This window comes from Mus caroli, unplaced genomic scaffold, assembly GCF_978045245.1.
Source record: "Mus caroli unplaced genomic scaffold, Mus_caroli_1 scaffold_12, whole genome shotgun sequence".
Classification (NCBI taxonomy): domain Eukaryota; kingdom Metazoa; phylum Chordata; class Mammalia; order Rodentia; family Muridae; genus Mus; species Mus caroli.
In genome coordinates, this window is record NW_028227267.1 from 75,744,811 (window position 1) to 75,766,794 (window position 21,984).

The window sequence follows — 21,984 nt, forward strand, 5'->3', positions numbered from 1 at the left end:
AGAACTGTCTCTGAGAGTTTTCCTAGACTCCACCCCCCATATGTACCATGGCATGCACCCTCCCATGTAAATAATAACTAATTTAAAAAAAAAATCAGAATATTTTCCAGGGTTTAAAATGTGAGTTCTTCTATCAAAAGGGTAAAGATTCTGGCTTGATAACGGACTTCTTAAATCCTGGGTTTCTTTTCCTAACCACGTGGCCACAGCCAAGTCAATAATGTATTTATTTAGTTAGGTTTTGTGTGTGTGCAGCACAGTAGAGGGCGAGTCATACTTTTTGAGCAAGTAGGTAATATCACATATTTGTGTTGCTTGACTGGGTATTCACATTTGGGTCAACTCAGTTGGGAGTAGATACATATTCTAGGGTGGCTAGGCACTTTCTCTATGAGATACTCACATTTCAGTAGTGACAAAGGTGCTTTCAGCAACAAGAAAAGGCATACGAGCTGGGTGTGGTAGCATATACCTTAATCCCAGAACTCAGGAGGTAGAGGCAAGCCCACCAACCTGGGCTACATCTGGAGTTCCAGGACAGCTAGGGCTACATAGAGATAGGCAGTGGGGGAGTTGCGGGAGAGGAGGAGGAGAAGAGCAGAGGAGAGAATAAAGGGATGAAGGGGGCACACCTGTGACTTGGAGCCTCTACTTGTTAAGGTTTGGTTATTTCATGCCAGTGCAAGTCACTAGGCTGATCCTGTATTACTACATAATGAAGTTGAGTCCTTCTTGCTTGGACTGTCACTCAGGGTGGCCTTGAACTTGAGGCAGTATTCTTGCTTCAGTGTTGGGATTATAAACCTGAGCCACCCCACCCTGCTTACACTTCTACTTCTGAATTAGAAGACAGGCAAAGTCATATTGCATACAGAGAAAAAAACCGAATAAACTGGTAGCTGCCACCACACCAATGTACAACGAGAAATAAAGACTTAACTATGACCATGTAACAGAAAAACTCCCTAGGCAGTGGGAACAGCTTGTTCAAAGACTCAAGTCAGAAGAATGCCTGGTGTGTTCATGAGACAGCAAGGAGAGACCAGGGGACAGCAGGAAGCAGTAAGATAAGATCTTAGCAGATGTTGGCCCGTGTCTTTCAGTCTGGTCAGCATCTAATAAGGACTTTAATTTTGTGTGCGAGGAGGAACTGTGGAGCGATTTTGATGCCCAAGAGTGGGATGATCTGGCTTATCTTTTATCTGCATTACACTGACTGTTCTTTTGATTAAGGAAGGAAGCAGAGTTGAAGGAATTGGTAATTGGACCAAATGAGATGGCCACAGCCTTATACAATCTGAAAAAGATGAGCATCTTTCCACTGGTTTTTGTTTTTTTGTTTGTTTGTTTGTTTGTTTGTTTTTGAGACAGGGTTTCTCTGTGTAGCCCTGGCTGTCCTGGAACTCACTCTGTAGACCAGGGTGGCCTCGAACTCAGAAATCCACCTGCCTCTGCCTCCCAAGTGCTGGGATTAAAGGCATGCGCCACCACACCCCCAGCTCTCCACTGCTGTTTTTAAGGACACCACAACCTACCTCAAAGCTGAAAATGGTGAATCCTCTCCTAAGTAATGCATGGCAAATCCTCTCCCGAATCGTGAGCGACTTAAGAGATCCTACCAGGAACACTCTTAAGAGAAGAAGAATTCAGTGCTGTATTCAAAGTTGTTGCTGAAACATAGCTAATCCTAGATGTTCTGAAGCTAAAGAGCCTCTCATCCAACAGTAGTGTTTCATGTCCAGTCTCTGGGGGGGTAAGGAAGACTCTGGCACAGGAGATAGCATGGCCATGGCTTCCTGCAGATGAGCTGCTGAGAGAAGATGGATCTTCTGGCTACATTTCATAACTTATCTTTCCTCCTTCCTTTACTTTTGATATTACCTCTTGTCTACCCTCTTATACTAAATCTTTTCCTTGATATTTGCCTTAGTCAGTGTTCTCTTGCTGTGAACAGACACCATGACCATTGCAACTCTTAAAAGGACAGCATTTACCCAGGGCTGGCTTACCGTTTCAGTTTAGTCCGTTATTGTCATGGCAGGTGACATGCAGGTATGTGGCACACAGGCAAACATAGTGCTGGAGAGGTAGCTAAGATCTGGATCCACAGACAGCAGGAGAGAGAAACACTGGGCCTGGCTTGAGGTTTTGAAAATCCAAAGCCCATCCCCAGTGACACAATTCCCCCAGTAAAGCCACACCTCCAAATAGTGCCACTCTCTGAGTCTATGAGGGCCATTCCCGATCTAACCACCACAGTATTCGGATTTGCAGTCAGCTTCCCCAGTGAGTCCTAAGACCCTGTCCCCCCGAGCTTTTGTCATTCAGGTCCAGGCCATTCACTGTACCTCTCCTAGAGCTTTTCATGGGCAACACTAAGAAACCAGCTTTCTCTCTGTTCTTCCATTATAACTTTCCAGAGTTGTTGCTCTATTATCTGCAAAAGGGGGGGAGGAGCTATCTGCCCTTTATGAAACATAAACAGCATTATGTGTATCATAAGTGTAGCCTAGGTTAAGCATCTTTTTTGAATATTCCTTTATTATTTGTGTGTGTGGTATATGCATATTAGTAAGCATGTGAGTGCTGCTGCCCATGTGTGCCCATGTGGAGGCCAAAGGTCAGTAATTACATCATTTCTCCTTTCCTTTTCCTCCCCCAGCCTCTTCATGTACTACTTCTCTCTATATAATTTACTACTTCTTTTCTTTTAATTGGACACACACTCTCTGTTTTTCTCTCTTTTGTGAATTCATAAGTACACTCGACTCCATCCATATAATGTTACTTGTATATATGTGATTTCAGGGCTGACCACTGGATACCCAATTGGATAACCAATTGGGAGGCTCTTCTCTAGGGAAAACTGTTTCTCCCACTCTCAGTATTCGTTGGTTGTCTGTCTGTCTAGGTTTGGGGTCCTGTGAAAACTTCCCATCCATTGTCGCATGACTACTAGTGGTGTTCTTGTTCCAGTCTTGTTTAAGTGAGCAGTGTTGTTGAGACTTCATGGGTATAGCTTTCTTGACATTTCTAGGAGATACAACCTCATAGAAATTTGCCTGTTTTCCTGACTCTTAGAGTAATATTTCTGTCCCCATCCCTCCAGGTTTTCTGAGCCTTAGGTGTGGGAATTGTGCTGTGTCAGTTGGGCCTGCGTACTACATGGGTACTTATTCTTTGCATTTTGATTGGTTGTGCTTTTCTGTAATAATCTCTGCCTGTGGCTTAGAGAAGTTTCCTTGGTGATGGGTGAGGACAACACTTATTTGAAGGTATAAAGATCACTATTTGGGATGCAGTTAGGTGTTATACTGGCTTAGTGAAGTGGTGGGTGTAGGTTCTCCAAGATCAACGATCTTACCAGCTCTGGGTAGTTGGCTAGGTTTGCTGTACCAAGCTTGATTTCCTTCTTGTTGAGCAAGAAGACCTTAAGACCAGTTAGAGAGCTGTTGGTTACTGCTAAGATATATGTCCCACTATTGTACCCTTATGGTTTGGGTGCCATGCTAGTCATTGTAGTTTCTACTTTTATCTTTTTAAGACAAAGTCTCTCACTGAACCTGGAACTTGCAACTTTGGCTGTTGTCTTAGTTTTGTTTCCTGCTACTGTGATAAAATACCTGGATAGAAGCACCTTACTGAAAAAAAAGTTTCATTTAGTTCACAATCTCAGGTTTCCATCTGTATGCGGTACTTTTCTATTGTACCACATGCCATGACCAAGGCAACATAATAAGGAAGAAAGAGTTTATTTTGGCTTACAGGTCCAGAGGGGCATGTCTATGGTAGCCAGCCGAGCAGAGGCTTGGCAGCTAGCCCAGACATGGTGTCTGGGGCAGAATCCTGAGAGCTTGCATTCTTTGCTGTAAGCATAAAGCAGAGAATGCAAACATGAAATGGCATGAATCTTTAAACTCTTAAAGCCCACTTCCAGTGATAGATATACTCTCTCCACACAGCACTACAAACAGGGCCAAGTGTTCAAATGCATGAACCTATGGGACACATTCTCACTCAAATCACACCACAGGTCTTCATTGCCAGGAAGTGAAGGCAGCAGGAACTTGAAGCAGCTAATCATATTGTAGCCACTGTTACAGCAGAGAGCAGTAAAGTCATGCTGCCTGCTGATTGATGATGAGCTTGCTCTCTCTATTCTTGTACCATTCAGGGTCCTCTGCCTAGGGAAAGGAAGGAGCCATCCATCCACAGTGGTTGGCTTTTCTCATCTCTTGTTCTAATCAAGAAAAAAAATCTCTTAAAGATATCCCAGAGGTCTGCTTCTCTGATGATTCTCAGTAGTGTTGGCAGTTAAAGCTACACACCAGAGCTCTAAGTGTCCAGTGCGCCTCTGGCAGCTCCCTGTCTCTCCCTTCCACACCTCAGTGCTAGGGTGACAGCTGTGTTCTGTGGTGTCCAGCTTTTTCTGTCGATGCTGGGAATTTGAACTGAGTTCCCTGTACCACAGGCATTTTTTTCCCACTGAATTATCTCCTCAGGCCAAATATTTCTTTGCCTAAAACTTTGACAAGCCCATTTCTCAATTTGTGGGGGCTGTGTCCATTTAGGCTTGAAAGGGCCACGAGGACAAAAATAATGGGAATGACCACTTTTGGGTAATCTGTCGTGGGTATTTGTTTCAACCTAAACAGAAATTACCTGAGAACAGTGTGTATTATGTGGAAGGGGGAAAAAAAACTTGTTGTTGAGCCAATATCTAGTTCAACTTATGATTCATTTAGCAAATATTTGTTAAGCAACTATGCTGATGTAGAAATACCATTAGACTAAAAGAAATAGCCATCAAGACATGGACACAATTGATGTAAAATAGAGTGCTCTTCAGTTGTTTCAGCAAAGTAGGCAGCAAGAGCTCTAGAGGAAAATTACTACATTTGGGGTCTAATTGCAGCACTTGAGAGGCAGGGATAAGAGAGAGAAGAGTTCAAGAACCTCACTGAGTAGTGAGTTTGAGACTGTCCTGGGCAGCATAGGACCTTATTTGAAAAGGACACACCCAGAGAGAGTCCTCTAGTGCTTTGGGTGTGTGGTGTGTAAGTGTATGAGTGAATGCATGTCTGCTTCATGCTTCTGTTTGATCCTCTGCACAGTGTTGTGGGAGCATGAGAGAAAAGGTAGTGAAGATGATGAGAGAAGAGCTCACAGGAGATTTATTAAGAATGGTTAAAGAAAGGTAAGGTGACAAATGTGATGTGTTCTTAGCTGGTATGTTCAGAAAAGCTAGATTATAGGTGATTAAAGATGAGGTTACAATAGGATAAAGCAAGGTCAAGATGGTAAGACATAGATTGCAATGTCTTCAATAGGTTCTGATAGACAAGTCTTTAAAAATTATTTTATTTCATTATTTTATGTGTGTGTGTGGGGGGGGGTATTTTGCTTGCATGTATGTTTGGATCCTCTGGAGCTAGAGTTAAGAGACAGTTGTGGGCTACCATGTGGGTGCTGGGAATCGAACCTAGGTACTCTAGAAGTGCAGCTAGTGCTCTTAACCACCTCTCCTGCCACAAATAGTTTCTGTCAGTTGGTTTGAAATTTGAAGATCAAAATGGACCCTTACATGTTGGGCCAGGGCTAAGGTAGCCCTCTGTAGGTTGTTGGTTTTGTTGTTTTGGGTTTTTTTTCCCTCTTTATTTGGTTTGTTTCCTTTTGAGACAGGGTCTCGCTGTGTAGGTCTGGAACTTACTGTGTACACCAGGCTGGCCGGGGACTCACATAGGCCTGCCTCTGTTGGGATTAGAGTGTACATTACCATTCCTGGCACCTCTTTTGTTTTCAGTGGAAATCAATTTAATAGGTCAGAATTTATGAGAAATTCCTTAATATACATTATTCTTGAATTGAGAAATCAGATATTGATAGAAGCTATAGGCATATATGTTAGAAACGAGCATGGGTTAATTTATATAAATTATAGTAGCATCTTCTTTATTTCTTTTAGATACTGTCTGATGAGCATAGGTTAAACCTGTGTCCTCCGACTGCGTTATGACTCCTCATGCTTTGTGTGGTTACGTTACTTAGTCCATACCACCAGCAGTGCTTGAACAGTTTTTTTTTTTAATCAGTGTAATTTTTCTTCAAGAAATGTCATATAAGTGGAATCATACTGTATATAGGCTTTTAATACAAGTTTCTTTCAGTAAGATGCTCTGAGCATCATCTAATTGTATATAATGGTAACTCCTTTTTGTTGCTGAGGTTGGATTATGTGCTAGTGTTTTATCCTCCGGTTTTGTTAACATGTGTGCCTTGGCACCGTCATAAGGAATTTAAGGGAATTATTTTGTGAAACAGGGATGGCCTCTGCACCTTTTAGAGAAGTTAACACAGAGGCTTAGAGCTTACATATGTAGGCCTAGAGTGAACAACTGGTTAATAGTAGAGTTGGGACTTACACTGTGGTAATCCACTCTGAAGTCAGAGCTCTTAACCATTAGTCTACTGGGCAAATGGTTAATGTTAGTTTCTTGATTCTTTCTGCATGCTCTGTGTGTGTGCGCGCCTGTGCCGTCAGGTGGAGAGGCCAGAGGAATCAGGCGCTCTCTAGCCCTTTCACCTTATTCCCCTGAGGCAAGGTTTTAGGCCAGCCTGGCTGGCCAGCGAGCCTGGAGAGTCTCCTATCTCTTCCTTGCAGTGCTGGGGCCATAGGTGTATGAGGCCCAGTCTCTCTTGTTTCGGCTGGGTATCTGTACATGTCCTCAGGCTTGATCCATAGGCTCTCCTCCCTCCCGAGCCACCTTCCCTTAAGGTAGCCTGAGATGTGGGTAGATCTCCCTTACTGTTCCCTGCTACTCTTTGTAATTCATTATGTAAGTTTCTTTCTTAAAAAGATTTAAAAAAAAAAAAAGGCCCAAAGTTTCCCCTATTTTTCTGTCTAATTTTATCAAGGAACAAAGACAACAGTTGCAGGCAATTATTTTCATGTTGCTGGGTTTTAGTCTTAAGGCCCCAAGGCTTCTGGGATTGAGGCTTAAATAAAAATAAAGCTGTAATTGTTAATTAGCATAAGATGCATCTGTATGAGAATTCTGGTCATGATACCATTATTCCTTAACCTCCTGTAAACAGAATCTTTGTTTTATAGACGATAAATATCAAACAAAATTGGCAGTGGTTGAAATTACTTAAAATAAGAGGTCTGACTTCTCCTACACTGCCTTAGGTTTCATTAAGATAGGTAGTTGTCTTGTTTTTTGTATTTAAAAACATAGAATTTTGTCAGGCTGTTACAGACTCCTAAAGTCTTAGTCCTCTCAAGCTGATGCAGTTCAAGGCTAGCCTAGGTTACATAATGAATTGGAAACTTAGCAGTGAGACCCTAATGATAAAAAAAGAAACAGGAAAATTTTAAGAAGAAATAAGCAAGTTTTGGTGTGAAAATGTCTCTTTTACTTTAAGCCTATTTACTTAAATATCTTGTCATAAAATTATTTCTAGACTAATAACAGCTTTTATTTTAATGCTATTTTGTTTTGCAATGCTGAGGGTTGAACATAGGCCCTCACACATGCTAGACACATTCTGTACCACTGAGCTAAGAATACAAATTAAAAAAAAAAATTTTTATAGAGGCTGGAGAGATTGCTCTTGGAGAGACCTGGGCTTGATTCCCAGCACCCAAATGACAGCTCACAACTGACTGTAACTCTGGTTCCAGGGATTACAACACCCTCTTCTGACCTCCATAAACACCAGGTAGACAAGTGACACACATACAGGCTAACACTCCAAAGAATAAAACAAATCCAACAAATCAAAAAGAAAACCCATTTATTAGTAACGTATAATTGTCATAATTTCATTTTTGAAGATTCTATAAAATTTATATTACTGGCTATTTTATGAATAGCTTCCTGCCAATTATCAAAAATCTGGTGAAGAAAGGGCTAGGAAAATGGCTCAGTAGTTAGAAACAGTTGTGCAATTGTGAGGATCTGAGTTCAAATCTCCTGCACAAACACACGCACACACCATCAGTGAGTGTGAGGTAAGAAGAAGAGTGCACTGATGTGTATTTATGCCACTCACAAGTGTGACTCAGCTGCACGGTGTGGCTATCAGGACAACTTGTAGGAGGTGGTTTTTCCTTATAACTTATGGGACCCAGGCACTGAACCCAGGTCATCAGGCCTGGCAGCAGCCTTTGCTTTCTAAGCCACCTTGTGGACCCTGAGACTTTTTATGTGTCTTTAGGAGGACTTTGTTCTGCAAACAGCAGCCTAAGCCTGAGGATTTAGAAAGGCCGTAGAATCAAAAGACAGAACTGAAAGGAGTCTCAAAAGTCCCCAGGTTTCCATGCTATTCCAGGATTTAACAAGAACAGGAAATGGGACTGGGATTTAGCTCACAGGTTGAATGCTTGTTTTTAGCATGTGCAAGACCCTGGGCTCAATTCCTAGGATTGCAAAAACCCTAGGAGAGAACAGAATGCCTGGGGAAAAGGCTGGCTTGGCAAAGCACCTGCCGGGGAAGCTTGAGGGCCTGTGTGTACATTCCCAGAACCCACAGGAAAAGTTTGGCCTGGTAGCCTGTTTGTAAATCCAGTCTTCAGAGGAACTTGGGGGAAGGAGACAGATCTGAAGCCTACCTGAATCTTTGGTTTAGTGGGAGACTCTGTCTCAAAAAATGAAGATGGTGGGCCCGGAGCGAAGACTCAACAGGTACTGACTCATCCTCTAGCCCCACAGTGTTTGATCTACACCCCATTCCCTGGCAGAAGAGAGCTGACCTCTCCATTGTACATAGGGCACCTGAGTGCCCACATACAGATAAATACACATGGAAAATAAAGGGTGATAGCACTTGTGAGGTGAGGCAGGAAGATAGTATAAAGTTACTGCATGCACAGTGGACGGTTCTTTACAATAGAAAAGCGGTTTTGTTAAACAGCACCCCTTTCTCACCCTTCTCCCCAACTCTTTAAGTAGAAAAACCTTCCCATGATTATAATCATAACAAAATAAGCCACCTTTTAAAAATATTACTTAACTTTGTTTTGTGTACAAATGTTTTGCTTGCATGTGTGTAAAATAGTGCACCACAGATGGGCCTGGTGCCTATAGAGGTCGGAGAGGTGCCTGGTCCTCTGGAGCTAGAGTTTGGATAGCTGTGAGCCAGCACATGGGGACTGGGAATGAAATCTGGGTCCTCTTCAAGAGCTGCAAATGCTCTCATCTACTGAGCCATCTTTCCACTCTCCAAAACTATTATCTTTAATCTCACCTCACTTCTGTCTGAAGTTTCTCTAATCAGACTGTCTCTTTTTAGAACTTCATTGTGTGACTTTTCCAGGCAATTTGTTTCTGCTTTTCCTGGCTAGAGAGGACAGAGATGGTACAAAGGAACAGTATCATCTAAGTTCAATGCACTGAGCCAGTGAGCTTATTGGGGTTATAGGAGCATGGGTGAGACTCCAGTAGCTGAGTCACAGAGAAAGCACCCGTCCTACAGGGATGAGTCAGGATTTAGGAGAGTGCAATCGCCAGAGACCCCCAGGCAGCCCTCTACCATGGAAGGATCTCCTCCTTCCCAGCAGATTACGCGACTCCAGGGAGCTGCACTCAGATCTTCTCATTTGTATGAGCTTCCTGTGCTTTTCAGGGTTCCTAGGAATTTTATGAGCTCTCTTGTATCTTTAGGAGGGAATTTTTCAATCAGGAAAAAAACATTTATAAAATAGACTCTATCACACATAAAACCTTTCTTAAAAATACCTATTTTTATTTATTTGTACGTGAAGATCTCTCTCTCCTTCCCTCTCTCTCTTCCGTCCTTTCTTTTTATTTGTTTGCCTGCACATATGTGTGTATCCCATGTGGTGCACGCATCTCTTGGAACTGGAGTTACAGATGGTTGTGAGCTGCTATGTGCTGGGAAACAAATCCCAGTCCTTTTAAGAATAGCCAGTACTCTGAGCCATCTCTCCGTGTTCCACCCCGATTTCTTTTTCTTTTTCAAAAAAATCAATAGTGACCTTCATATTGCTAAAACCAGTTGCCATTTTGCTTCAGACCTCATCTGCTTTGGTCTGAGATCAGCGGTTGGCGCTCACTCACCTCTTAGTCTCTTAGTCTGTGTTTACTCCTCAGACTCCATGCCGATAGGGTAGATCTTGTTTTCCTCCTCCGCTTCTCTGTGGTCCTTCTTGGTCACCCTTGTAAGCTCTTTATCATTTCCTCACCTCTAAATGATGGAGTGTCCCAGGAGTCTTAGTATATTATCTGTAGCTATATGTCATGCGCATGTGCCTAGATATATGCTAGTGATCCGCAAATTGTATTACTTGTTTTTACCTTTCTGATATTTTATAACTTAAATTATGATAGAAAATTAACAACACTTCAGTACTGATTTAAAGTCAGTACATCTTATGTTACATGATGAAAGAGTAAGAGGGAAGATATTTGCTTAATGTGTGTGTGTGCGCGCATGCATGTGTGCATGTGTGTATATATTCTTATGCAAATAAATTCTTAACAAAATAGGAGTTTCTGTAAGTGGTCATTTCCTAGTGTTATAGCTGGCATTACTAACACCCTCTGCTGCTTGTTCTGTATTCTCTTGGTCTTCAACAAGTACCCCAGCTTGTGCCATAGGGCTGAAAAGTTGATGTGGCCAGCTGAAAGTAAACTTTCTGGCTTATTTATGGAGAATAAGGTGTTTGCTAAATCAGTAGCTCCTTTTCAGGTGCCAGATATATGAATTTGCTCAAGGAGTGAAACTACATCTGGTTAAGTTTACAATATGGTTATTGTTTCCCAAGATCATTTCCAGACGGGTGCTGAGGACGGCCTAACAACTGCAGTCTGTCTTGGTTACTGTGTATATGGCTAGGGGCTAGAACAGTGTCTGACACACAACTCAGTGCTCAGGGCACATTTTTGAAGGGTGAGAATGACTAAGAGTGCCTACAGTTAGTAATTAACTTTGAGCCTGTAACATGGAGAAAACAATTTCTATGTATAGACCCTCCTTCTCAAAATTAAGGCAGGGTCTCTGAACCCTGGTTGGCCCAGAACTCACTGGGTGCTAGGCTGGCCTCAAACCTTTGTCTTACTGAGTGTGAAGATTACAGGGATGCACCACCACACTGCCATCTTTTTCTTATTTTAAGATAGGACAAGAGTGGCTCAGTGTTTGAGGTTGTACTGAAACAGCAGCCTTAAATGTATTTCCCTGAAGGCTCTCATAAAAATCTCAGTGATAAACAGAATTGAGAAGCCACCTGCCTGGATAGAGGATCTCTAAGGTGTGTTCAGGCGTGTGATGATAAATATTTTCAATAATTGTAAACAGGTCTGTTGAGGGACCTCTTCATGCAGAGGAGACCTTTTACTTGAGGGTTGAGTGGATGTTCAGTAGGCGGTGGAATGAGGCGGTCAATCCCAGAAACACAGAGATAAGGAGGGTGAATAGAGGTGGGGAAGGATAATTCCAAACTCCAGCAGGTTTCAGTAGGTCTGGACTATGTGTATGTGTGCATGTAGGCATGGATGCTTCTGTGCCTGTTTGGTATGTGTGTATGGGAGAAAAAGAGAAGGAAATATGTGGGCAGAGAAATGGAGTTGGGTCTGGGAAAAGAAAAAAAAATGTCAGAAGCCTCAAGTACCATGATAAATGGTGGCTTTTTGGTTTTTTTTGTTTTGTTTTAAGATGGGGTAATTGGGTCACCTAGTCTAAGTACTTGCCATAAACAATTGAAGGAAGGAAAGGTTTATTTTGGCCTATGATTTCAGAAGATTCAGTTCATGGTTGCTTGGCTTCATGTGCCTGGGCAGAAGATGACAGCAGGGGTGAGGGGTGGAGGCTGTTCTTAGCTTCTTGAAAAATAGGAAGCAGAGAGAGGGGGGAAATAGGAAGAAGCCAGGCTGAAATATAGGACAGGTAGTGACCTACTTCTGCCAACTAGGGCCTACCCTCTTCCCTTTTTACCACCTCCCAGTAACACCACACTCTATTGTGAATACATAAAGGGATAGCTCCATTGATTACACCCGGACCCTCAGGATCTGGTTTTGGAAAGCCAAGGTATTTCACTAACTATTGAGGTATTTCCTACTGTAATCAAGTTGACAACATTAGTCATTATCTGAGGTTTCCTGTTATCTAGTCTCTAACTTGAAACCCCCTACCTCGGCTTCCAGTATTGGAGTCACAGGTGAGCATGGCTAGCCTGGCCTTTGTTGTGATTCTCCCCTACCTCGGCTTCCAGTATTGGAGTCACAGGTGAGCATGGCTAGCCTGGCCTTTGTTGTGATTCTTGGACTCAGAGTCGTTTCTTCTGTCTCCCGTCTCCTCTTTCCCCATCGTGATCTAAGGTCACTATCGTTGGGAGAGTTGTTTTTCAGCAAGACTGTTGTTGGTGGTAGAGCTATATATAGGGCCTCACTGAGGCAAGTCAGGAAAGCAGTCTTCTATTGAGCTGTAGCCATGATCCTTTTAGATAAAAATGATTTCAGTGGTCAGAAATAGGCAGGAGAATACCATGAGATTCTCCTTTGTACTGAGTTCCCAGCCATCGTGGGTCCTTGCCTCAAAAAGAGCTGAGGGGCTGGGGAGTAGGCTCAGTGGTTAAGAACACTTGTAGCAGGGCTGGAGAGATGGCTCAGCGGTTAAGAGCACTGACTGCTCTTCCGAAGGTCGTGAGTTCAAGTCCCAGCAACCACATGATGGCTCACAACCATCCGTAATGAGATCTGATGCCCTCTTCTGGGCTGTCTGAAGACAGCTACACTTACATATAATAATAATAAAACAAACAAACAAAACACTTGATGCTATTTCAGAGGACCCAGGTTTGGTTCCTAGCACCCACATGGTACACATGGTAGCTTGCAGTGTCCTCTTCTGACTAGCTTGAGCGCCAGGCACAAAAGTGGTCCATAGACATATACACAAATTGCTCATATGCGTAAGAATATATTTTTAAAGCTGAGACAGGATGATTGGCTTGGGTTTGAAACTAGCTCGGACTAAAAGATGAGTTCCACAGTGAGTTTCCAGTCAACTTGCCTGGAGTATAATCCTGACACAGAAACTGATCAGCTCTGTCTGTAGGAGTGAATTACGGATCATGTGATACATACATGTTTAACTTCATTTGAAACTGCCAGTGCCTTCTAAAGTAGATATACCAATTTCCCAACCTACCAACAATGTACAAAGGAATAGTTACAGGCTTGGGAAATGCTAGTTGGTAAAATGCTTGCTGTGTAAACATGAAGACCTGAGTTTTAGTGCCAGTACAGGTTCTACTATAGCTTAAGCTGGTCTTAAACATGCTAGGTGACTGAGGCTTAGAGTACAGGTGTGTATCTCTGCATCTGATTTTCACCTTTTTGAAAGAGTAATCTTAATCTCAGGATAGCATATTATAATGTTCCTATGGGGTATGTATGCACAATTTATTGACTTCCCAGGACGGCAGTGGCTTTAAACTTAAGTGTGTGTGTGCGTGCACGCGCATTTGTGTTGAACCCCATGTTTCAGACATGCTTGCTGTATGATTTGCTGTACTAGAGGGGTACGCTTAGCCCTAAAGACTTTTTATTTATTTATTTTTTTTCAGCATTGTGGATTGAACACAGAGCATTGCACATTTGGTGGTTGTCCTACCACTGAGTGGTACCCTCTATCCTGTGTTTGTTTTTAAAAAAAGGGTTTTGCTGTGTAACTAGGCTGTATTTGAACTTGCTATGTAGCCTGGGCTTGATTTGGCCTTGTGTTCCCTTGCCTCCGCCTAAGTAGCTGGAATTCGAGGCATGTGCCACTGAACTCTGTTCCAAGCTCTTGGTGTATTCCTATGTGTGTGCTCACCTGCATGTGGAGGGCAGAGGTCAACACAGGTGTCATTCCTCAGGAGCCACCTACCTTGTTTTTGAGATAGGGTAGATTTGGTTAGGCCAGCTGGCCAGCAAGCTCCAGGGTGTTCGTTCCTCATGCTAGGCAAGCACTTGAGTATGGAGCTACATCCCAACCCAAGGTCCAGGATGTCACCTGGGTGATGGGCCTCACACTCCAGTTATCAGGCTTGGAGGTGAGTGTTTTACTGAGCTGTCTCCCCAGATCCCTGTTTCAAGGTGTATTTTGTTTGTTTTTGGTCATTTTAAAAATAAGTGTTGCCATTTGCTTATTTTTTAAAAAAAATCTTTAATTTCATATGTATGGGTTTTCCTGGATGTATGTCTGTATACTGTAAATATGCAGTAGTACCCGAGGAAGCCAGAAGAGGGCGTTGGATTCCCTGGCACTGGAGTTACAGACACTGAGCTGTCAAGCTTGTGCTTGGGATTGAACTCAGATCCTCTGGAAGAGCAGTCAGTGCTCTTAACCACTGAGCCATCCCTCTAGCCCCCATTGGTTTATTTATTTATTTATTTGTATCATCCTTTTACTTTTAATTTTTCTAATTAACTTATAAAAGTCAGATTAGGTTTACATGGATATCACCCAAAATATTAGCTGTGGAAAATGAGCTTTCCAGTGAACAGTGGACTTCCTGCTATTGACTATCAGAGCAGCTTGTTCCTAGGTGTATGGAATATGAACATTCATTCAGATATTTGGTAGTCGAAATCGATTTATCCTTTTCCTTTGTGTAGTTAAAATTAATTTATTAAGTCCTAGAGCTTACTTTAGTAAAAAGAAACTTCAGTGAAATAGAACAAATAGGTTATCTTGATGAACTACTTGTATGCTCACTGAGGGGCCAGGGTAAACAGTTGTGGTAATGTTTTGGTGGCGTGTCTGACCTGGAGGACGTTGCTGTAGTGGTTTGCCCACCAGTGTTGGAGAAGGGAGCCTGGTACTTGGAAGGCTTGTGAGGCATGCAGAAAGCTTTATTCCGCAAGTGAAGCTGCGGCTCTGTCTTGGAAATGATAGAGTTAGGAACTATGATTGCATTGGTAACTTTTAAAAAGTATTTATCAACCTTTCTTTGTTTCTTTGTTTGTTTGTTTGTTTCTTTCTTTCTATTATTATTATTATTTTAGTTTTTTTAGCGACAGGGTTACTCTGTATAGCCCTGACTGTCCTGGAACTCACTCTGCAGACCAGGCTGGCTTCGAACTTAGAAATCCTCCTGCCTCTGCCTCCCAAGTGCTGGGATTAAAGGTGTGTGCCACCACCACTTACCAGTATTTATCAACCTTTCAATTCTACTTAAAATTGTTTTGCTAGGTTGGACTGTGTAACATGAATTTTCAAAAGTTCTTTTAGCCACGTTAATTGACACTTAGTTTTCCACTGAACTTTGGATTTTCTAGTGAATTTTATCTGTTTAAAGAACCTATAAGTGTGCGTCTGGCATACAGTTTGCTGGCTTCTCCAGATTACATAGCCATATATCTCTTCATATAAGGGTTAATGAGTAGCCAGGTTGGACACACCCGTCCGTCGCTGTGGTAAGACACAGCGTTCTCTCCTTTCATCCCTCACGTTTTCTTTTTATAGTCATATTTATTTGATGTGTTAATTTTACTTTCTTGTAGCTTGTCATTCTATTTTATACTGTTAATTTTCAAAGATGGCAATTAGCATGAGTTAGTGGCAATTTAAACTAGGGAGCTTTTGCTCCTGGGCTCTGTCTCGCTCCTGTCCAATGCCTGGCCCCCATTTTCACCTGTGCATTTGCATGTTTGTCCTAGCAGAATAATTGGGTCCACAGCAACATGGGCGTGCCTACCTTAGAAACACTTAGTTTCATGTGTGACTCATAAGCTGAGCAGACACCACTTCCCCAGTCTACAGGAGCCATTTTAACAGCACAGAACTTGCCGGGTTGCTTTTTAGTTTCAAGCCCAGAGGACGAAACCTGAAGACAAAGTTTAAAGGTAACTTGTGATTTTGTGTGTTTGCTTCCGGCTGTTTTTGAGTCGATTAAACAGCCGAGGTTCTTACCTGTGGCAGAACATGGCTGAATGTATTCTTTAACTCTGATAAAATGCGTGTAGTGAGTCACATGTCTGACTGCACTTCAGAACTACAGGCAACGAAGTATTTAAATGCTGAAAAGTCCTAGCCCTTCCCCTGAGCATCTTGTTTATTTCCCTGCTTGGTTTTTTCCTCTCCTCCAACTTCACATAAAGGAGAGCCCCCACCCTGCAAAGCAAACCTGATCCAGTTCTAATTAAAACAAACTTAGTTGACTCGGAGGGGCTGGCTGAGAAGTGACTCTTCAGTAGACTCATGAGATTCTGATGCTGAGAAGAAAATCAGGAACAAAGGCTTTGTTACAGTATTTTAATTAAGGCTGAAATCTTGGGTTTCAATTTAGTTTTAAGTGTTGCTCACAGGCCGGTCTATGCTTTTTTTTTTTTTAAGTTAATGAATTATGCAAAATATTTCATTTTGAAAAGCAAAGAGGTTTAAAAACTAAGGAGAGTCCTGGTAAAGTGAACGGGTGGTAAAGGCACATTTTCAGTGAAGAGGAAGACGGTTTGGATTGATTCATTCAGTGTTTGAGGGAAACAGAGCCTTATGGGACAGGAACTTGCTGGAAAAGCAGCTGCTTCTGAAGGCGTTCTGTGCTGGGTCAGTTTCATGTCAGGAACAGAAGGGTGCTGCCGGCCCTTCCTCATAATAGTGCTAACGTGGGAGTTTTGGGGGTTTTTTTTGTTGTTGTTGTTTTCTTTTTTGTAGTTAAAAAAAGTAAAAACCTTTTGTTAGCAGGAGGTGGCTCAGTCTTTTCTTGAGTACTTGTCATCACTGAAATGACTATATTTTCTGACACGTATACATTGACTCTGCAGCGATATTTTACTTGTGAAACATCCGTGAAGCTAACATTTGGGTAAAAGTAAACTTTGAGTACTAATGATTCAGGTTTGCTGTCATTTACTGTTGACCACAATGGTTTCTAGCAGGTTGAGAGTTGCCTCTAGCTCTCGGAGTGCATGAAGTCCTTGTAGGTTTGAAAGGGACAGCAAGAAGGGTGTCACTTCTTGCTATGGTGGAAGGTTCTTGATACTAGCAGATCCCAGTGATGTGGTCTTAGAAGGAGGGCAGACATTTTGCCAGCTGAGCCTCAAGCTCTCCTCTGTCATCTTTGTTTGCATATTGCAGGTTTGGTTGGCTTTTGACTGAGTGAAGGCTGTATTTGCTTTAAGTCTGGACTAAAACAAAACGAGTAACACCTTCATGTTCCTCGTCCCCCTTTTCCTTTGTAAGGCTTGTGATCCATAGGAGAAACATCAAGGAGGACACACGTAAACAAGCTAAGGGCATGTATACTAAGCAGAATAATTTGAGTCCTTAAAATTGGGAAGGTGCGACCTTTGAAGTTAAGTTTGTTTTGAGATAGGGTCTTGCTGTGCTGCTTGTCTCTAATTCTGTCTGGTCTGCCTCAGCTTCCCAGGGTTGGGGTTACAGGCATGTGCTACCATGCTTGCTGGTCCCTTTCTTACTAGGATTTAGGAAAATGCCAGAAAGGGAGCTTGCAGGATGCCCAGGAGAATGAGCATGTGGTCAGTTACCCTGCGCCCACTGTTCCTAAGATACATAGGAAGTTTAAATGGAGCCATAAGAATTACAGTGTAGATTATTGACTGGCGATTGCTCAAGGCCTCATTTATGGCTGACCCTGGTGCCAGATTGGCCTTGAACTTTACTAGGTATTAGCGAATGGGATAACCTTGAACTCCTGACCTTTCTACCTCTCTACCTCCTAAATTACCGACATGGGCCATAGTGCTCCATTAAATTTGGAGCACAGGGGCCGGGGAACAAATGTAGTAACACATGTCAAGTTCTAGAACAGTCCGGGCTACACAGAATGCTCTAAACAAACAAACATTATTATTATTTTTTTACTTTGCATTTTCTCGGGATATATTATATATAAATTATAAACTTTCAAGATAGTATGATAGCTTTACATGAAGCATTCATTATCTATGTATGGTCTTGATGCTTAGTCAAAGACTAATCACTATATTTGTGCAGAGCTGGATGGTATGGTGTTTACTAATCTAAATGTAATTAAAGGTAGTTATATCCTGGGTTTAGAAACTACATGGTCCTGTAAAGTCAAAACATAACATTTTATAATAAAACTATAAAAGGAGGTACTTTTAGTGTTTATTAGCATTTTTTGGTATCAAAACACTTAATGGAGGTATACTATGATTAGGCCTTTCATTTTTAACATTAAATATGCATATGGAAAAGTGCATAAAGTAACTATAATTTCAGTGTTTACCCATTCACATTATCCTAGGTTAGAAAGTAGAGTATGTCTATCACCTGTATTTGCTTCCCTCTAAAATTTGACTATTTTGATTTTTGTGGCAATCTTTTTCTTACAGTTTTACTCTCTTGAACCTCATGTAAGCCAAGTCCCATTTTCCTGCAGTGATTTGCTTATTCCAGTCAGCTCAGTGAAGCTGACTTTCGGCAGGCAACACATCTTTGCAGCCCCTGTCTATACCAGCACCTTTAACAGCTCTTGTTAATAACGTTCGAGGACTTCTAGTTTGGAAGCATTCTTTCATGCACTCCCAAGAACACAGGGGCAAGAGTTCTGTAGCATTAATTTTTCTTATTGAGGTGTGTGAAGACTTTGCAAAGACTGAAGGAACAGATAATTTAAGAAAATAAATAGCTCCTGTTGTTCATCATGGACATTAAGTGAAATTGCCTTTAAAACATGTCAGTGCTGGGACTGGAGAGGTGGCTCCACGTTTAAGAGCACTGGCTGCCTTCCCTTCCAGAGTTCTTGGGTTTAATTCTCAGCACCCACTTGGCAGCTCACAGCTATGTGTAGCTCCGTTCTAAGAGATCTGACCTCCTCTGTGTTCTGCTGACACCAGACAAGTGCGTGGTACACAGACATACACGCAGGCAAAGCACTCATACACATAAAATAGTAAACGTTTTAAAAGCTGTCAGTGCTAGTTGGTAAAAATACAAGTAGCGTGGTTTGGTTGTGTAGCCTTGACTCCTGCCGAGGCTGGCAAGCTCCAGCTTGAAGTTGCTCTTGCCCAACACTGCACAAGTCAGTGCACCGAGAGGGTGTAACGGACACCCGGTTGCATTTTGAGGGTCATTTTGAGCTATTAAGTGCTGACAAGGTTTCTAGGTCCTTTGTGGACCTGAGAAGGACTTTGAGCATCACTGCAGTACTGCACCATTGGAAATGAGCCAATAGTTCAGAAACTAAGTATTGGATAAGTACATGATGTCATATCCACAGAATTATGTGGCCGAAATTTAATTTATTAAAGTTTACGCCAAACACGACTTTACAATGGAGTATTTTTGCATATCGGGGCACTTGATGAAGAAATCAACCTTTTTCGAAGAAAGTGAAAGTAGCAGGTCCAAGTTTCTGGGCCTTGTTCAGCTCAAGCCTTGGAAAAAGGGAAGCTGAGAAGGAGGCTGCTGCTTTGCCTATCTAACTTTACTGCTTTAACGTTCACAGACAAGGAGTTGGCAGGGGTATCTGCCATTTTTATGTGCTTTTTAGCAGTAGGTGAAATGTGCCGTTACACTATCTTCTAGTAGATTCAGTTCTCATTACATTTTCAGTTCCTCCTGTTTATAAAATTCTTTCTCCTGTTTATTAAAAAGCAAAGGTGTCCGATTCCCGTGGAGCTCGTTACCGGTAAGGCACCGACCGACAAGGGTGCTGAGAGCTGAAGCGGCAAGTGCTCTCGACCTTTGAGTCATTCCCCCCACTTTTGGTTTGTTTTTCCTTTCTTTCTCTTATTGAGACAGGATTCCCCTAATTAGCCCAGGCTGGCCCTGAATTCTCCAGCCTCTTTTAACTTCAGCATCCTAGTCCTGGAATTCCAGGCAAGCACTATCACATGTAGTCTGCATTTCTTTATTGTGTTCTTAACTGGGGGAGCTTTGAGTTGCTATATAGAGTTTCAGACTTGAGGCCAGGAGTGTAGCTGTGTGGTAGACTGTGTGCCTAGCGGGCAGGTGGCCTGCTTCAATTCGTAGCACCACGAGAAAAAAAGTTTTAGTTTGAATATAAGAAGTATTCTAAGGTTTGACAGAGACTTGCATTTAGACACAGTGCTTCTGTTAAAATCTCCGTAGGAAGTTACTGCATCTATAGTCTGCATGAAGTCAGAGCATGTTTGTGAGAGGCATCTTGGAGGGCAGGCTACTTTGTGCATCTGGAACACCTCAGTTGTAATGAAAGCCCAGTAATCATAAATTGGCTTAATGTGCTTCAGTATGTTTCTAATCAGAATATTTGATGCTTAAAGATTCCTTATATGTTGTGTTTATTTAAAGTTTTCCTTAAGCTTGTTAGAAAATGTTAGAAGATTCTCTCTCTCTCGCTCGTTCTCTCTCTATATATATATGTATGTAGATTTTGTTTATTTGTATTGATGGTGAATCAAACTTAGGGCACTGAACATTCTAGGCAAATCACTTCTCCACTGAGCTGTATCCTTAGTCCTTATATTCTTATTCTTTCTCCTGTCCCTCTTCCCATACCTCTTAGCCTTACATAGGCTAAGTAAATGGTGTACTACTAAACTATACCTCCAGCTCAATATTCCAGGTTTAAATTGGAAATATTAATTAGGATATTAAGTCTTTGAAAAAGAATGAGCTATAGCCTTTCCTTTGAAATATTAGGTCAAAATCGAGCTGTATATTCAAGCCATCATATAAGGTTTTATACTTTAGAAGCATAGAACCTTACTTAAACCTAAATAAATAGTAAGGACATGTTAAATTCTGTTTAGGAAAAAAAAAGCCACAGGATTCTCACAATGCGCTTATGTGATATGAACAATGTTGTTTTGGACATTGATATAGAATGCTGAAGCCTGATAAAATTATAGTTGATGTAGATTATATTTATAGCTAGGTAAGAATTGCCCAATATTAAGAAGATAGCTGTACTTTGCCTAACCATGTAGTGAGTTATCATTCATAAAGATTATTAGTTTGGAAGGCATGATCAATTGAGCACCTATTTATGGTAGATATATAAATACATTACAGGAACCAAGTTTTGGACATATGAGAAAGTGGGGGTAGTTTGTTGGGGCTTGGGGGCACAAGTAATCTGAGACTGACAAAAGGCTGCATTAAATAAACACCCAACACTCTGAGCTTAGCTTAGTTGATCGAGTGCCTGTATGGTAGGCATCATGTCTGGAGATGGAGGCTAAAGTTCAAGGTCATCTTTCTGTTACATAGAGAGGTGGAGAACGATTTGGGCTGTGTGAGAACTATCACAGACCAACCAGCCAACCCCCAAAGATCAAAGTGGCAAATTAATCAGTTGGGTGTTCTTGAGTCATTTGGGGTAGCCATGCTACCTCTCTGATATGCTCGGCCGCTTGCTCAGCTACATGGTTTCTGAGTTGTTGTGTTTGTCTATTTAAGGACAGATGCTTACTATACAGCCCTGGCTGGCCTAGAGTGCTTTATGTAGATAAGCTGGCCTCAAGTTCAGAGAGATTCAGCCGCCTCTGCCTCCCTTGTTTTGAAATATTTAGTTAGGGTGGCTAGCAAATGTTACTCTTCAAATTGGCAAACTCCTAGAACAGACTTAACAGTTTGGGGGCATGTTCTGCTGTCTCATTCAGTTATGTGGGCTTGGTTGTTTTTGTTTTTATTTTTATTTTCCTACCTCTTAGGCCAGGGCCTTTTGCATGCTCTAGCAATGGCTCTAGTATGTTTTGTAGTTTTAAACTTTGGAGCAGGGGTCTTACCGAGTTGCTTGGGTTTCCTTGCCTGTGTAGCCATCTTCCTCCTCCCGGCTCTGGAGTAGCTGGGTCACAGGCCTATGCCAACAAGGCTGGCCACAGCATTTTATCAGATCTTTGGTATTCATTCCTAGGAGTCCTTCAAAGGACATGAACATTGTTCTTTTGTATCTTAGCTCTCAACACCAGAATACTTTCATTGTCTTTCTTCATTTTTATGTTTCTGATATCATACTTCATTGTGTTTTCACACAGGCAATTGAACTATTTATAAGTAAGA

At 41.9% G+C, this 21,984-nt stretch overlaps 1 protein-coding gene across 3 annotated transcripts in view; it reads left to right on the plus strand.

The window, feature by feature from the left end:
* Elf1 (E74 like ETS transcription factor 1) overlaps window positions 1–21,984 on the plus strand; it is a 103,239-nt gene that overhangs the window by 17,632 nt on the left and 63,623 nt on the right. Inside the window, exon 1 of one of the 3 annotated variants that reach the window (XM_021181556.3) lies at window positions 15,622–15,857. The exons of 1 other annotated variant lie outside the window; for it this stretch is intronic. The gene's annotated coding sequence lies outside the window, so the exon portion shown is untranslated. Of the gene's footprint in view, window positions 1–15,621; window positions 15,858–21,984 lie in introns of those variants that run through there. One more of the 3 variants, XM_021181554.3, reaches the window with a different exon arrangement.